General features: G+C 37.2%; 1 non-coding gene and 1 pseudogene across 1 annotated transcript; both read left to right on the top strand.

Moving 5' to 3' along the window:
• The first annotated feature begins 448 nt into the window (after window positions 1-448).
• On the top strand, window positions 449-996 carry LOC123647048 (annotated as a pseudogene).
• An 8,215-nt stretch (window positions 997-9,211) lies between these two features.
• LOC123647826 lies at window positions 9,212-9,317 on the top strand. The gene has a single exon (XR_006738365.1). It is a non-coding gene; the product is annotated as a U6 spliceosomal RNA (small nuclear RNA).
• Window positions 9,318-12,421: the final 3,104 nt, after the last annotated feature.

The following is a 12,421-nucleotide window of genomic DNA, read 5'->3' as shown; positions in this document are numbered from 1 at the left end:
CTTTTTGCTATGCATTCATCCAGACAATATTGTCATGTCAATATTTGTATGTCAATAATTACAGTTTTAAAACTATCATCACTAAATATTTCATTATGTAGCTATACTATAATTTATAGTGTAAATTTTGTGGGGCTTAGGGCTACTTTCAAAAGATGTGATCCCTTTGCTTTCGGCAGCACGTGGCAGCAAGGTGGCGGTGCAAATCTCCAAGAAGAGGAAGTTTGTCGCTGATGCCATCTTCAAAGCTGAACTGAATGAATTTCCTACTCAGGAGCCGGCTGAAGATGGCTACTCTGGAGCTGAGATCCAAGTTACACCAACCAGGATGAAAATCATTATCTTAGCCACAAGAACACAGACTGTTCTTGCTGAGAAGGTCTGGCGCTTTCAGGAATTGACTGTAGTTCAGAAGAGGTTTGGCTTCCCAGAGGGCAGTGTAGAGCTTTATGCTGACAAGGTGGCCGCGAGAGGTCTGCGTGCCGTTCCCAGGCAGAATCTCTGTGTTACAAACTCCTCCGAGGGCTTGCTGTCCGGAGAGCCTGCTATGGTGTGCTGCGGTTCATCATGGAGCGGGGAGCTAAGGGCTGCGAGGCCGTGGTGTCTGGGAAACTTCAAGGATAGAGGGCTAAGTCCCTGAAGTTTGGATGGCCTGATGATCCACGTTGGGGACCCTATTAACAACTGCGTTGACACCGCTGTGTACCATGTGCTGCTGCAACAGGGTGTGCTGGGCATCAAGGTGACGACCATGCTGTCCTGGGGCCCTTCTGGTAGGACTGGCCCTAAGAAGCCCCTGCCTGACCACAGGAGCATTGTGAAACCCAAAGATGAGACACTGCCCGCCACCCCCATCTTGGAACAGAAGGATGGGAAGCCAGAGCCACCTACCGTGCCCCAGCCAGTCCCCACAGCATAATAGGGTCTCCTTGGCAGCTGTATCTGGAGTTTGGATGTTGCTCTGGGAAGACCTTTAATAAAGTCTTGTACAAAGACACACACAAACACACACAAAAGATGTGACAGATATCCCAATATGAATATTTGTGCGTTCTTTGTCCTTAAAATAAATCACTAGAAGTAGAATTGCTAGGTAAAAGATTATGTGCATTTTAGTTGTTGTTTATGCATATTACATGTTAGTTTTTAAATGAAGTCTATTCATTAACTACTCAGTCTGGAAGTAAACTTTTAAGTTTTACACCATAATATGAAGCACTGAAATTTTTCTAATTTTGTGATTTCAAGAAATCTTTTAATGCAAATGCCAGGATTATAAGCATGATTATAAGTACTTAGTAAAGAATATAGTGTGTAGTGAGTGGTCTATAAATGTCTTCTGAGTAAATGGATTAATGACCATGTTTGCTGAGTTCTGCAAGGCTGCAAAATATAATCAGCCTAGACAGTATGAGCTATCTTACCTGCACACACTATGTAGTGCCAACACATATCTCCTTACTATTTTTTGTAAAATGACAGATTATATTGTTTTGGAGCAGTGAGTGACTCTCAGCCTTGGTAGCACTTTGTGATCAATCACCTGGGAATCTTTAGGGAATATTACAGACTAGGCATTGATTTTTAAAAGCTCCCTAGGTGATTCTACAGTTCAGCCAAGGTCTAACATTGCACCAGACTGGACCATTAAATCAGAATCTCCAGAGGTGGAACGTGGGTATCAGCATTTTGTACAGCTGTCCAGGTGAATACCATCTGCACACCAGATTAAGAACCACTGAAAGGGACTTCAATTCTCCAGCCCATTCATTTTACAGATAAGGATAATCGAGGTCCAAGAGCTCAACAGTCTAGCCCATAGTTAAATGGATAATTAGATTCCGTGTTAAAAACAAGTCCATGTTTAGCATAGAGATTCAAAAGACAGAAGAAACCGTTTTAAAAGATAAAGACATATTTCAGACTACCAAAATATATGAAAATAGAGCATCATTTAGAATCTTCTAGAAGAGGTAGCCAATTATGTATCTTTTCTATTTATTGCTTCTGCTGTCTGTTCAGATTATTTACTGAGCCATGCATGCACATCTTGCACCTCATCTGATTATGAAAGGCCTCTGAACTAAATTGAGGGAGAGACTTGGGACTGTGAATGTTACAACCCTGAGGGGTCCCCTGTCCCAGTTATTGGTCCATTAATGTGTTAATGGCTGGAGGATAACAGAATGAAAACAATAGGAAAAGAGAAGATATATCTTTAGAGGACTGACTGTTCTATGCCGGGTTTCCTGTGTGGAAAATCAAACGACTTGCAACTAATTGTTTGTGTGCAAAAGCCTTTGGCAGTGATGCCAACAAAAGCACTGGATAGTGTGTCTGCTCAAAGCAAAACACGTCAAATTATGTATTCAGCAAATCCTTATTATCAGAACCTTGGTCATGTGTGTTATTTGCTTTTTAGTTATGCTTCAGGAGGCCCTTCCTGTGAACATAATGTCTGGCCTGTTAAACACAGAGCTGCCAAGACAGAGCCACAGGTGGCCATGACTTGGCAAGTGATAAAACAGCAGCCACACTGAAGACAATAAAAAATGGACAGGATTTTCCATCTGGTTTTCAACACAAAGAATTTCTTAGAGAAAGCTAAGATTTACAATTGAACATAATGCCCAATACATTTTCTGACATTACCAAGCCTGTGCTTATGATTTGGGAATGTTTTATTCAAAGCAATTGATTTAAAAGTCTGTATAAAGACACTATTATGGCTAAACAATACATAACTATGTTTTTTATCTTTTTCTCTTATTTCTTTTTATGCTTTTAAAGATTCGTTGCTGATATTTCTATTCTCTCTAACCTTAGAGAAATGGCATGTAGAATGTGTGTGCTGAGAATTTTACAAGTACATGGTCAAACTTCGCCTTCTGTCTCACTCTCCACCGCAATACAAGACCAATGTGATGCTCACAAGATGTCATTCACCTAACAACACCAACTCTTGCGCCCATTCTCTTAACAGTATGTGCTTTGTATTTCTTTCGCAGTCTGATCTTTTCCAGACTCCTGAGATACTCACATAAACCCAAACTTTATTGCAATTAACACTTCTTAATTTTTACCCTACCTTATGTCCTGTACATGATCCCATCTCAGCATTCTATCTTTCATCTCTTGTAAATCCTCCAAATGAATACATCTATAACAAAGAGCATGTGAGCAAGCTCTTGCACCTGTGTCTGGATATCTACTTGCTACTCTGTTCCGCAGGATTATAAATTCCAGTCCTAAAATTGTGGTAACTGAAAACCAAGACCAGTACCAGGGAAACTGTGTCCTATTCCAGGCCTTGCCACTTTCTAGACTAAGCAGATGGAACAATTTTAGGACACTCTTTTCTTCATCCATAAAATACAAATAAAAATTTTATAGTTTATTGTTCAGAGTTGTTAATGTCAAATGAGCTAATGAACATGAAAGCATATTTAAAGTGCACATGATTGATATTTTTACACCATAGAAAATTCCCATATTTTAAAATTAAGGTACCTTATAGTTTAAAGGAACAATACAACTAGTCTCTTACAATTAAATGCAAAAATTCATTCTTATTCTCTAGAAAATGGTCATCAATTTCTGCTTGAATACATTTAGTTATGGGAACTCTTTATGTCTGAAAGCAACACATTCCAATCTTGACAATGTGCCTTTAACCATGACAGTTAAAATAATGTGCCATCTCTGATACAGTTTATAAATTGACAAAATTTTCCCACAAGGATATTGGGAAAACAAAGTAAGATGTTTCCTTCTTTGTGTTTATCATTATTACCAAAAGATAGACAACTTAATTTGTCCAAGCCTCCTATTAAAAAAAGGAACAAAAAAAGCCCTATTAAAAATCAAACCACAAGCATAAAAACAATCATTTTCTGTTCTGAAACTTTGATTTCCACACTCTGAGATATTAGAGAATCCATATTGAGGTGATTTCTAAGTTTAGCAAATCTAGGTTTAACCTAAGGATAGTTAAAAAGAAATGTGACAAGAATATTAAGAGGTAGTAAGAAATCAAAGGTCAAAAAATTTTGAGTGATTATGACTATCAAAGATAACTAGTAGGGCAAATAACCATGTAAAAAGGTGCCCAACACATTAATTATCAGGAAAATGCACTTTAAAACTACCCTTAGATATCAATACACACAGAAGAAAATGTTTAAAGAGAAAATAATGACAATACAAAGTGAAAGTGAAAATGTAGAGCAACTAGAACTCTTATCCATGGCTGGCCAGAGTGACAATTGATACAGCCACCTTAAAAATTTTTTCGTGTTATATACAAAAACTAAAAATACCTGTAACACAGCAAGTCTGAGTCTGGAAATGTACTCAACAATAATTACTGTTTTTCCTACACCAAAAGACGTGTACAAAAATGTAGATAAAAGCTTTAGCTAAAGTTGTCCAAAACTGAGTTTGACTCAAATGTTTATCAAGAGTAGAATGTAAAATTTGTAGAATATTGATGCTGCACAGTAATGAAAAAAGAACACTCTATTTCTGCATGCAACAACTTAACTGAATCTCATAGACCCAATGTTCAGCCAAAAAAAATACAGACTCAGAAGAGGAAATAATACATAATTCCATTCATATGAAGTTCAAGAATAGGAAAAATTAACTCATGGTGATAAGGGTCATAATAATGGTTACCTCTGGAGTTTGGTATAAGGATGGGTATGAGGGAGCCTCCTAAAGCACTCAGGATATTCTGTATTGACATTGACATGCAGATATTGATCTATATGGTGGTTACACAGGTGTCTACATTTATAAAAATTAATTGGCTTGTATATTTTAGGAATTGTGCACAGAAGAACTGCTACCAGGAGAGGCTTATAGCTTTAAAGTATTATATGCTAAAAGATAGTTCATCTTTCTTTCCCCATCTCAGCTTCTTTATAATACACCAAAATAACGTTGTGTGCAGTAGAGTCAAGTTGGAAAGAGTTGCCAAGAGCTTAATTTGAATTAATCACTGTGTTTGCAGAAGAGAAGCTGCTCTATAATTGTGTGTTTTGGCAGAAAGAAAGTATATTTAGCTCTTTTGAATGCCCCTCTGTTTACTTAATATAAGAACTTATGAAAATGAGCTATGGTGTTTCTCATTGATGAAAGCATTTTTTAAAAAATAAATATATTTTAAGTAGCAGTTACTTTATTCACTACTAGGGCAACTTATGTATGACCTGGGTCAACAAGTGGGTTTAATTGAGGAGGAGTGGCCTTGGAGTTTTTGGAATTCTATAGCACATTCTAATTAAAATGACTTGTACCCCACAACTCTCTTGAAAAATGGAGTTTTATAAAGAAAACAGAATATATAAAGTTTTATAAAGAAAGCAAAAGTTATAAGGAATACTAGAAAAGCATTCTAGTAGTATATGCCAGAGTATTATGACTTTAAAATCTTGAATTTTGGAGTCGCTGCAAAAAGGACATGTTCTTGGGAACTTTACTAATTCCCTGAGACAGGTGCTTTTAGGGGGAGATGTTCATCCTGCCCAACACCCACCTCCCTTCTCTAAAAACTGCGCAGTTGACATGCATCTTGGTGGGCCCTAGTACCAGTCATAATTACACATAAAATACTTTCACTTACTCAAAACTGTTCTAATAATATCTACCTCCCTTAGAAGGAAGCATTGAAAATAAAAGTAATCTTATTCTTCCATTGTTAATAAGATAAAAATTAAAGAAACACAGAGAAGAACAACTACCTAGAACACCCAGTACTTTAAAAATAACTCATCAAAGAAAAGGAGAGCAGGAGAAAGATAGAAAAACTCTAATCCCTTCCATGGGAATATTTTTCAACTGAATGAAAAAAGAAACTAATCAGGTAAAGGGAGGAGAAAGGATTCATTACAGAATTGAATGTAAAATGGTTACACCTTCTATTATGACATCATGACATTACCTGGGTGGGGCATATGAGAGAAAAGAGAGCATTTCTAAGAAGGGCACAGCAACCATGGGAGAATAGGTAACTTAAGTCATATCTTTTCATGAGACCCAACCTCCACCAAAGAGCAAACTTGAAGAATTTCTGTTGATACTAAAGTGCTGCTCACTTTCAGTGCTGAGACTCTGTAAAGTTCATGACTGCCTCTCCCCTCCCCTTAAACCCTTGCCCTCCACATCCCCACCCAACACTTGGGTTGCTTTTGTTTTTTATATTGAAAAAGTAGAAGGTGTGCTCTAAGATGCAGGGAAGATGTTCTAGTTTCAGGAATTAGCCCTACTCTTTAGTTATTTAACAAACATTCAATAATATGCATTTTTCTACTATATGCAAGAAATGCCATAAGGGGAAATAAAACAGGTTCTTTGAAAGGTTAGTGTGATGGCTAATTTTATTTGTCAACCTGACTGGGCCATGGGGTGCCCAGATATTTGGTCAAACGTCATTCTGGATGTTTTTATGAGGGTTTTTTGGATGAGATTAACTTTTAAATTTGTAGGCTGAGTAAAACAGATTGCTCTCCACAGGTGGGAAGGCCTCATTCAATTAGTTGAAGGCCTGAATAAAACCAAAGGCTGACATACCCCAGAGTAATAGAGAATTCTCCTGCCTGACAGCCTTCGAACTAGGACATCAGCTCTGCAACTTGTGGACTTGCAGGCCTAATCGACATGCATCAGTGCTTTATAATAAACAACAAATAAATGCTCCTGGCTCTGTTTCCCTAGAGAACCCTGACTCATACAGTTGGCTTCCAAAAGTACAAAGCCTGTGGAAGGAACGGAGGTGGTGAGGATGTCAGAGACCAAAAGAAAAACACTAATACAATGAAGGATGTAAAAGAAGAGAAAAGATATCCTAAATCTGTCATATCTGGAACAATTCAATTCTACTTTTCCATAAGAAACAAGGGTGTTGTAAGACAATGAAGGCCATTTTAAAATCTGGTCCCGGAGTCGTGATGAAGGCAGAGTGCCTAATGGACTCTAGGAATGGGAATGTAGAGCAGGACAGAGCTCAAAATGTCCTGTGGAAAGGCAGGCATAGGGTAAAACAAATAATTCTGTTTTTAGAGGGCTATCTAAGTACACTCAGCTATTGCCAGGACTAATAACTACCTTGGCAACTCCACAAATTCCTAGATAGATGGGTCTAGAGGAGTAACCTGGTAGAAAGGGAAGATAAGCAGAGTTGTCTTCAAGCTGAATGTTCATATCAAGCAAATGAATTTGATCATGCTGGCTTGGTTATTTTGCCTGGCTTAGGAGAGGCCTGATTCCCCCTTCCACCTCCCACTGCCCTGCATCTTGCTGCTCCCACTGACCATGAGTAACAGTTAATCATAACATGAAGAAAAACCAAATCATTTTTCCCTAATTATAATAATAATTTTGAAGTCGATAATTTAAAATAGCTAGATATTGTTTAGCATTCGATAATCAAATAATAATTTGCATAGCTAGCTGTAGGTTGGTGATTCTTAGATTTTTGAGGGTTGCAAAGGCCTTTGAGAATTTCACAAAAACTATAGAGCCTCTTCTTCCAACAATACCCATATTTGCCCCTCACTCCCACTACACACGCTTAATCTTACATCAATTTAATGGGGTTTATGGGTCTCTGGGAAATCCATATATTGTCCTTTTTGAAGTTCCCTAAAAGATCCTCTCCCCCACTTATAGCTTGGAAGCAATACATTTTTATTTTCTTAGTGTTTTTCCTTATATTTTTAAACAAATATCTTTCATATAAAAATAAATACAGAGGTGGTTAGGGGATATTAATTCCAAATCAAAACTCAGAACTCTCTGTAAGATTTTGTCTTTTGGGGCTTATTATCACTGATTTCATTTTCAAGATCAATAAAGAGAAAAAAGGATCAAGGATTATTTGGATAAAAATTTCGGCTTCGTTGCCTGTAGTAGGCTGTCTTTACATGCTATGGCTTTTGATATGTCTGGTAATTTAAATAGAGATAAATTATTAAAGCAAACTAGGCTCATTCTGTAATTGGAGGTCAGTTAATTACAAAAAATGGTAGAGCTGAAACCATAGTAACAAAATGTTTAACAGTAATAATTTATTTGCCTTAAGAACTTTTATCAGATGTAGCAAAACAAATAAGAGAAATATGAAAATTAAAATCCTTTCCTTCAAAATATTGTATTATTTATAACTAAGCAAAACAAAAATGTATACCCAAGGAAAAATATTTATTTCAAGATTTTTAATTATTTATAGGAATGATTCCAATTCATTCAAAAAAGCATCTCTGGAGCATAATCTCATGGACAAAATTCTTAAAAGAAAATCAGTTTGTCATTTAATATTTAATAAGTGTTTCTCCATACTTCTTTTGAGAAGTAGTAGCTGAAAGCAGTAAGGGAATGGAAAACAGACATTAAAACTTAAATTGTTTCATTAATGCTAACTAAGTACAAGGATAAATGATACATGTTACAAAAATGGTCATTTTGTGATTATTGCAATATGAGGCAAAAAGAATAATGAAGAGATTGAGAATTTTTTATTAGATGGACCTTAGAAATTGTTTAATATATCCTATTTTTAAGAAAGGAAAAAAATAGTATAGAGATTCCTCAAAAAATCAAAAATAGAATTACTATATGATCCAGAAATCTCACACCTGGATATATATCCAAAAGAATTCAAAACAGGATCTTCAAGATATACTTACATACCCACATTCATTGCAGAATTAGTCATAATAGCCAAGAGATGAAACCAGCTCAAAGATCCATCAATGGATAAATGGGTAAAAAAAATGTGGTATATACATATACTGAAATATTATGAGGCCCTAAAAAAGAAGGAAATCCTATTACATGTCACATATATGAACCTCAGTACCTTATGATAAGCAAAATAAGCCAGTCACAGAGGGAAAAATATTCATATGAGGCATCTAAAGTAGTCAAAATCATAGAAACAGATAGTAGAAAGGTAGTTGGCAACAGCTGGGGTAAAAGGAGAGGTGGACTTCGTATATAATGGGGGTATTTAATGAGTATAGAGTTTTAGTTTTGCAAGATCAAAAAGTTCTAGGCATCTTTTGCACAATGTGAAATACTTAATACTACTGATCTGTACACTTAAAAGTGGTTAAGATGGTAAATGTAATGTTATATATATTTTTTACCACAAATAAAAGTGTGTGAGGTGGGGGAACAAGGAGGTATCTATATTAAGAAATATATTGTTGTGCTCACCTCAGCAGCACAAACACTAAAGTTGAAATGATACACAGAAGATTAGCATGGCCCTACACAAGCATGACATGCAAATTCATGAACTGTTCCATATTTTAAATGACAATAAATGCTGTGGAATTGTTTTTATTAAAAAAAAAAAAAGAAGAAGAAAGAGACATATTGTTTAACAAAAAAAAAACTGTACTTGAACTCAGATGATTTTGATTCAGAATCTAACCCTTAAACTTAATAGTTTGTGACCTTGGACAGACAAGCCATGTAAACTAAGTTTACGGTTATCAGTTAGAAGAGATTTAACAACCTCATAGAGGGTCAATCCCATAGGAAACTCAGGCTTAACTAGGATACTCTATCGGAATATGGTATATGATATGCATTGCTTTCCTTAAATATTGATGATATTTTTGAAGCCCCATGTCACAAAGCTATTGAAAAGGCAGAACCAGAACTAGAAAGCCAAGTTCACTCAGTTCTATAGGTTTGGTTAGGGCATAACATTCCATGGATCTCCTAGGTTTCCTATGAGGCCAGGTGGGCCTAAAGTGGTCACAGCTCACAGGCTGGTCTGTTTCAGGTGCAATAGGCTTTTGCCACTTCCCCCAATGTACTGTGCAAATAAGAACCTTTTCTACTCGTGCAATTTCAGTGCCAAGTTTGAGAGCACTATTTTATTAGATGTTGATTCCCCCTAAGTCCCACAGCTTGTCTGTCCTAGTTGTCGGGGACAGGTTCTGAGCAGACAGTTGTAGCCCACAAGCTACCAGCCAGAGGCAAAATGGCAGCACCCACGGAAGCCATGGAGGGTACCACTGTCTGAATCTTTCTGTCCCCTCTCCCCAATACACATGTTGTAGTCTAAATCCCCAATGTGATGGTATTTTGAGGTGAGGCCTTTGGGAGGTCAATTAGGTCATGAGGGTGGAGCCCTGAGGAATGAATGAGATTAGTGCCCTTACAAGGGGATAAAGAGATCAGAAAGCTCTCCCTCTCTGCTCTATGCCATGTGAAGACACAGTGAGAAGACAGCCATGTGCAACCAAGGAAGCAGGCCCTCTTGGACTTCCCAACTTCCAGAACTGCTTGTTATTTAAGCCACCCAGTCTAAGGTATTCAGTTATAGCAGCTTGGGCTGACTAAGACAGAGAACTTGCTGACAGCCACAAAAATATCCTTCCAGCTAGTCCTGCAGCAACTATGCGGGACTGTGATGTTGTTATCTGAATTAGGGACACAAGGCACGAGTGTTTTTCATTGTCACTTGGAAATTTTGGTATGTGCTGCTTTGATTGCACAGTAAAATGACAGAAATAAGCAAGCCAAGAGATTTTTTGTCTGAGTTGAAAAGTATCATAAAATCAGTGAGAAGAACAGACTCATCACAGAAGCCTTTGAAGCGCTCGAATCACCTGCAGTGGAGGACAGTCCTCTGAAGTCACAAATTCTGTGTTTGGCAGAACTTCATAAAGATGCAAGCAGGTTCACCTTTTCACCGGAGGATACAGCAGATCTTCTCAACCAAGGACAAGAAAGTCCCCTAAAATTTTGTTTCATGGGGTGATGATGCACAGTCTTGAAGGACAGGAATGATTATTTGAATAGGCAACAAAAGTCCTCCAAGCAACTGAGGCCAAAAACATCTTAAAGTCATCTTAGAAGAATGTACTACAGCATCAGAGGGAAATAGTTACTGGTTTTGAAGAAAATGTTTGTCTTCAGGAAAGCTGAAAGCTGCTTGCCCAAGAAGATGCTAGGTGGAAGGAAAGTGTGGGTGCTAAAGGAACAGAAAGAAATGCTTGAAAACTTCAGCACCTAAGGAAACAGGTTGTCAATGATAAAGAGCCAACTAAAATCTGTGACAAAATCTGTGCTGAAGGGAATAAATTTACCTGCTTTCTTTGTGGATTACATGATGATGGCAACAAGGAATTAGAGAAAAAGAAAAAAATTAATAAAATTAATAAATGGGAGACCAAGAGTATTAGTCAGGTATCAACTTGATGAAATTCTTTGATAATATTAACTTAAATGTCTTTTTTTTAAATACTTGAAACAGAAAAACAAGGAATATTTTGCAACCTATGTGAAGGAAATAAAATGCACAAAGCACTTAAAGTTCAAATCAAAAGTCTCTAAGCTCAGTGGTGGTGAAAATGCAGTTTGAAAGTGAGATTCAAAACCTTCAGCTGGTGCTCCAGACACTGCCTGAACTATATCCAGAATGTGAAATGCAACTTTGCAAAAAATCAGTGGGAGGAGGGAATTTACCTCCTAGAAACAAAAGAGAAACTTCCTAAAGTATATGAACAGCATTATATATCAAAACCTTTCCAGTTACTCAGGAAGCTGAGGTGGGAGGATCACTTGAGCCCAGGAGTTCAAGGTTACAGTGAGCTATGATGACACCACTGCACTTTAGCCTGGGCGACAGAGCAAGACTCTGTCCCTAAAAAATTAAAAATAAAAATAAAATAAAAAACCTGACTCCTACAGGAAGATGACCAAAGACCAGGAGAAAGAGAATGGAAATCACCATTTTCTTCAATGAAAGGCAGATCAGCTCCCATGAGAAATAGCTAAAGAAAGTTGGTTGACAGTTTTGTTGACCAAGAGGAAGCTCAGGGATCTAAGGAAAGAAAATGTTCACAATAGGCAAAAATTGGTTGAAATAGACTTTACAATTCAGCTGTTTCCAAGGGACCACTATTCCACATGTGGTCCAGAGCATCGGCCTAAGAGGATCAGGGCATCCCCTGCATCCTCAGGTCCCCAGTGGGGCAGAGTGGTGATCCGTGAGGCCTCGAGGACGCAGAGCTATGTGCAGACTGGATTCAGGTTTAAAGCAGCCAACCCCAAAACATCCACAGGCAGAGTAAGACATCCGATGTCGTTTTCTCCCTTTAAATCAATTCTGAGTAATGCCTTTCTAATTTAGCTTGTTACTTAATTGATGTTGCATTTATTCTCATTGAAGTTTGACATAATTATTCTAAGATAGTGTTTCCAAAATATAGATGGCTTTAATTTAATTCTTAAGAATACATCGTCCCCAATTCATTGGCCCCTCTACAATTAGATTGTATAAGTATTGTCTTTTAGTTTAATTAATTGATTCACTATTAAAGCATAATTGACATGATCAGGAGAAGACATTTGAAACATTAAAAACCATTTGTACATGCTATGAGGTGTAATAAGAAAG

Source organism: Lemur catta, chromosome 11 (genome assembly GCF_020740605.2).
Source record: "Lemur catta isolate mLemCat1 chromosome 11, mLemCat1.pri, whole genome shotgun sequence".
Taxonomy (NCBI): Eukaryota; Metazoa; Chordata; class Mammalia; order Primates; family Lemuridae; genus Lemur; species Lemur catta.
Note: the sequence above shows the minus strand (reverse complement) of the source record. Positions and strands in the feature narration are given on the sequence as shown.